General features: G+C 47.3%; 1 non-coding gene across 1 annotated transcript; it reads right to left on the bottom strand.

The window, feature by feature from the left end:
* Positions 1–1,035: 1,035 nt before the first annotated feature.
* On the bottom strand, positions 1,036–1,198 carry LOC113607216 (U1 spliceosomal RNA). The gene has a single exon (XR_003427844.1). It is a non-coding gene; the product is annotated as a U1 spliceosomal RNA (small nuclear RNA).
* Positions 1,199–5,144: the final 3,946 nt, after the last annotated feature.

The following is a 5,144-nucleotide window of genomic DNA, read 5'->3' as shown; positions in this document are numbered from 1 at the left end:
TTGGGTTCCCTCCCTGTTGGTTGTTTGGTCTGAGGTGACCCATCACTGGAGCCTAACCAGCTCTTTGGTGGGACTAATGGTGGGCTCTGGGAGGGCTCACGCCAAGGAGTACTTCCCAGAGCTTCTTTTGTCAGTGTCCTTGTCCTTACAGTGAGCCACAGCCACCCACTGCCTCTGCAGGAGACCCTCCAACACTAGCAGGTAGGTCTGGTTCAGTCTCCTATGGGGTCACCGCTCCTTCCCCTGCGTCCCGATGTGCACACTACCTTGCATGTGCCCTCCAAGAGTGGAATCTCTGTTTCCCCCAGTCCTGTCAAAGTCCTTCAATCAAATCCCACTAGCCTTCAATATCTGATTCTCTAGGAATTCCTCCTTCCATTGCTGGACCCCAGGTTGGGAAGCCTGACGTGAGGCTCTGAACCTTTACTCCAGTGGGTGGACTTCTGTGGTATAAGTGTTCTCCAGTTTGTGAGTCACCCACCCAGCAGTTATGGGATTTGATTTTATTGTGATTGCGCTCCTCCTACTATCTCATTTTGGCTTCTCCTTTGTCTTTGGATGTGGGATATCTTTTTTGGTGAGTTCCAGTGTCTTCCTGTCGATGATTGTTCAGCAGTTAGTTGTGATTCCAGTGCTCCCACAAGAGGGAGTGAGCACATGGCCTTCTACGCCACCATCTTCTAGGATTCCATATATTTTTTAAAAATTGTTTTTGAATTTATTTATTTATTTTTGGCTGTGTTGGGTCTTCATTTCTGTGTGTGGACTTTCTCTAGTTGTGGCGAGCAAGGGCCTCTCACTGTCGTGGCATTTCTCATTGGAGAGTACAAGCTCCAGACACACAAGCTCAGTAGTTACAGCTCATGGGCCCTGTTGTTCCGCGGCATGTGGGATCTTCCCAGGGCTCAAATCCGTGTCCCCTGCATTAGCAGGCAGATTCTCAATCACTGCGCTATGAGAGAAAGTCCACCTCAAACGTTTTTATGCCTTTCATTCAGCTCAACTGGTCAGTTCTATTATTAAACACAAATTGCTGGGGGAAAGAGCGCACACAGTTCCCCACTACCACAAATTATGCAGTCGAGTTTCCCCCATTTGGGGAAATTGCAGGTGTCAGCACACTCGCAGTGCAATGAGTGAGCCTCATCCTGGGTAAACCACCTTCATGATCATGGTATCTCCCCTGCCAGGTGAGTATCCATATATAATTTTAATGACATAAAGTTACATTTCTTTAGACCTACATGAGAGATGAAATTGTACCATATTAAATTCTATGTCCTTTTTAACATTTCTTTTTCTCTTGGTTTCTAAAGTTTGCCAACTGTTTAAGCTACATTAAGGGCAGTAAAAAGGGAAGGTCAGACCCCTTCTTTAGTGGTGTCTTCAGATAACCAGAGACTTTCGAAGAGAGGTTTCCATGGTGGAGGGGGTAGCAGTGGGCTGGAAGGAGTCTCTCTCTGACTTACCCATCACTCCTCTCAAGCACCCCTCCCCAACTATAACATTTCTCACTCTATACATATTGGGCTACTTAAGGATTTTCAGTCATAATATAGTCTCTGAAAAAGCAGGGGCATTATATGTTTCACCCATCACTGTACAACAAACCTAAAATAGTCCAAGGTTATTACAGTGGCCTATAAGGCCCTACCAATTTGGCCACGCCATCCCCCATCACCTCTCTGACCCCTCACTTCTACTTCACTGCCCCTTGCTTAACCTTGCTCTGCTTCAGGCTTTGACTGTCTTCTGAATATTGCAGACCTGCTGCTGCCTCAGGGTCTCTGGACTTACTGTTCTATCTGCTTTCACGCACTTCCCTCTCGCAGATATCTCCAGGGTTGTCTGCCTCACTTGCTACAGGGCTTGTGTCAAATGTTACTCTTTCCACAAGGCCATTTCTGACCACCCATTTAAAATTGGTACCAAGCATACTCCCTATCCCACTGGCTAAATTAATTTTTCTCTAAGGCTCTTATCCACAGGAATGCTATATATTTTACTCGTTGATTTTCTCATTTCTAGAATGCAGATTTTTGGAGGGCAGGGATTTTTGTCTGCCTTCTTCACTGTCCTACCCTTGATGTCCAGAACCGTGCCTGGCACATAGTAGATGTTGAATAAATGTCTGTTGAACGAGTGCATGAATTCTTCTGAGAATTAGAGCAGGCTCCAGGCCTCTTTTCTGTGTCTGTCTATTTTTCTGGGGTTTAAGGAACTAGATATACAAGACTTACCATGGAAGACCAGAGCTGGCGTATTTATTCTTCCTCACTTTGGCTTCCTTGCATTTCTTACTAAACCACACAAATAGGCTTTATGCTTAAGAAGTGCCTTCCTTCCCAGCATCACTTAGTAGAGAAAAATATTTATTTGAGTTTGAGGTTGGCAATACATCAAAATCCAATAATCATACCCTAGTGCAAATGCACTGGAGGGTGTGAGATACATAATGTAATAATATGTAATCTGCACATCAGGATCACAAAGGCGAATCTACCATTTCATTTAATTTATTTTCTTAAAATGTGACAATCCCACATGTACTTGAAATGATGCAGGTTGGGACAAACAGAAATGTGAGAGATTTATGAGCTGTGTCAGCCTGGTCTTAGGGATTCCTCCCTGGTCCGTGCTTGGAAGATAGGGCTGAGCAATTTCACCTTTTACTGCAGCAATATCTCGTCTGCATTCGGGAGAAAGACCTCCAACCTGTGAACGTATTAGCAGGTCTGTCTCTACCCGTGTGTTCATTTCCCACAGTGTGTGCCTCCTGGGTCTTGGGGGCCTGTTTACTGGTGTGAGCTGTTTGGAGGCTCAGTTGTGTAGCCTGTATGGGAGAGAGTCTCAGCGTGGGCTGGACTTGTGCAAAATGGAAGGTGGGAGACAGTCTGGAGATTTTAAAAAGCAGTAGACATTTTATTTTTTAAATTTTATTTATTTATTTTTATTTATTTATTTTTTTGCTGTACGCGGGCCTCTCAGTGTTGTGGCCTCTCCCATTGCGGAGCACAGGCTCCGGACGCACAGACTCAGCGGCCATGGCTCACGGGCCCAGCCGTTCCGCGGCATGTGGGATCTTCCCAGACCAGGGCATGAACCCGTGTCCCCTGCATCGGCAGGTGGACTGTCAACCACTGCGCCACAAGGGAAGCCCAGACTTTTTTTTTCTGAACATGGAGCAGGAGCCTGCTCAGATGAAATAACACAAAACAATTTTGAAGGCCTGTGAGCTGTGGACCCGTGGCCAGGGTTGGACATATCTGGATCTACCTAAGCTGTCCAAGGGTGTCTTCAGCCCCCAAGGGAAACTTCACCTACCTCTCCCCACTCTCCTTGATCACTCCCTCTCCCAAGGGTTCTGCTCTCTCTTCTCACTGCTCTGAGTTTGCTGTCCTCTGCCGATTGACTTTATGTTAAAGGCAACAATAACCATTGTTTATTGGAAGGCTGATATTTGGCAGAAATGAACCACTCTGCAAGGCAGGTGTGAAGTCTCAGATTTGTCCAGGAGGAACCTACAACTCCAAGAGGTTAAATGACTAAGAAAGTCAGTGTTAAACCTAGGATTTGAGTCCAGGCCTGTGTGGTTTGCTTCTATTTCACTGTTTTAGGTTCATCAGACCTTCATCTGTACTGTCTTTAGCCCTATGCTACCAGGGCCCTGGCTTTGGGCTCCATGCTTAGAGGGGCCCAGCACTGGCTTTTCTCCTGTCCTGCTGTGTCCACATCTTTGGCACCCACAGGACATGACCCCTGGCTCTCACAACCCCTTCTTCAAGACCAGGTTCCAGGTTCTCAAAGCAAGGAATGGAGCTTAGACATGTGGTCTGGAGTATTCACACACATGCATGCAGGTCCTCTTGTCGCATAGGGTGGAACCAAGTGTGGGAAGGGAAGATGGGCGGTCCCAGTCAGGCTGCTCCCCTACGACCCTTGCTGCAGGGCTTACAGATGTCAGGCTTGCCATTTTCATCATCATGATGTCCTGAGTGTGTACAGCCTCTGCACCATTTTCATTGCATCCATCCATCCTTTGATATTCACTCCAGCTCCATGAGACTGGAGGAATTTGAGGATGAGGGAGAATTCACAGGTAGCAACTACTCTCAGACCTGTCCTCCGACCCCCTCTGTGCCCTGAGCTCTCTGTCCCATGCCTGCCCTGGCCTGTCATGTTCTTTGTGGCCCCTCCTCTTTTCTAGCATCCTCCTTGCACAAACCATGAAATCAGCCTGTTTCTCAGGGACAAGCTCTTTGAAGCTTGCCCCTACTAACCACCTCCAGTTTGGCTAAACTGACATATCCCCAAGGACATGGAGACCTCAGGGAGTCTTCCTCCACAAGCTGGCTGTGGATTGTCTATGATTTGCTGATCAGATCACAGGGAAAGTTAGAAGCGGAGGGAAAAGCTGTCTGCAGTAACTAAACACCAAGCATCTTTTCATGGCTGTCTTCTCTCTGGCCATCCCCTACTGGGTCCACAGTGGCCTGGGTTCTCATGAAGCCATAGCACCTGGTTACAAGGAGATCTCCTGAATCCCAGAGCAGGCTCCTCTCGGAATGAGAGAGATTGTTCAGTGTGTGGGGAGTGGAGCCTACAATCCACGGTTTCCCCAGGGGGCCAGCCTCCCTACCTCTCTACCTGCACCTCCTACCAACTCCCAAGTTAAACTCAGCCCCAGATCGACTGGCTTCTTCCTAGACCAACCCACATACTTGGTCTCCTTCAAAATCTGTGTCTTGCTTGTACCATTTTCCTTGCTAAGAATATTCATTCCCCTTTCTCTCATTTTGTGTGAGTTTCGCCCATTTTTCGAAGCCCTCGGCAGGTGGAAGTCATGCCGTTTGAGATGTGGTTGAAGAAACTATAGCTGTTTAGTCAAGAAAAGAAAGAATTCAGAAGAAATGTGTAAAAGCTGATGTGAAAGATGAGAAGGACCATCTTGCAGAAGAAAGGGCAGATCTAGTACGTGTGACCTCAGGAGGCAAATCAGAGCCACCAGGGTACCAGTTCAAGCTCAGTGTGAGACAGAACCTCCTGGTAGTAGGAGAAACCCAAACATGGATCATACTGCCTTGGACAGTATCAAGTCTCTGGTCAGATAATGACTATGTTCTCCAGGGGTTTGTTCCCTGGGG

Source organism: Aethalodelphis obliquidens, unplaced genomic scaffold (assembly GCF_003676395.1).
Source record: "Aethalodelphis obliquidens isolate GAN/ISIS:26980383/991018 unplaced genomic scaffold, ASM367639v1 scaffold46, whole genome shotgun sequence".
In the NCBI taxonomy this organism is placed as follows: Eukaryota; Metazoa; Chordata; class Mammalia; order Artiodactyla; family Delphinidae; genus Aethalodelphis; species Aethalodelphis obliquidens.
Note: the sequence above shows the minus strand (reverse complement) of the source record. Positions and strands in the feature narration are given on the sequence as shown.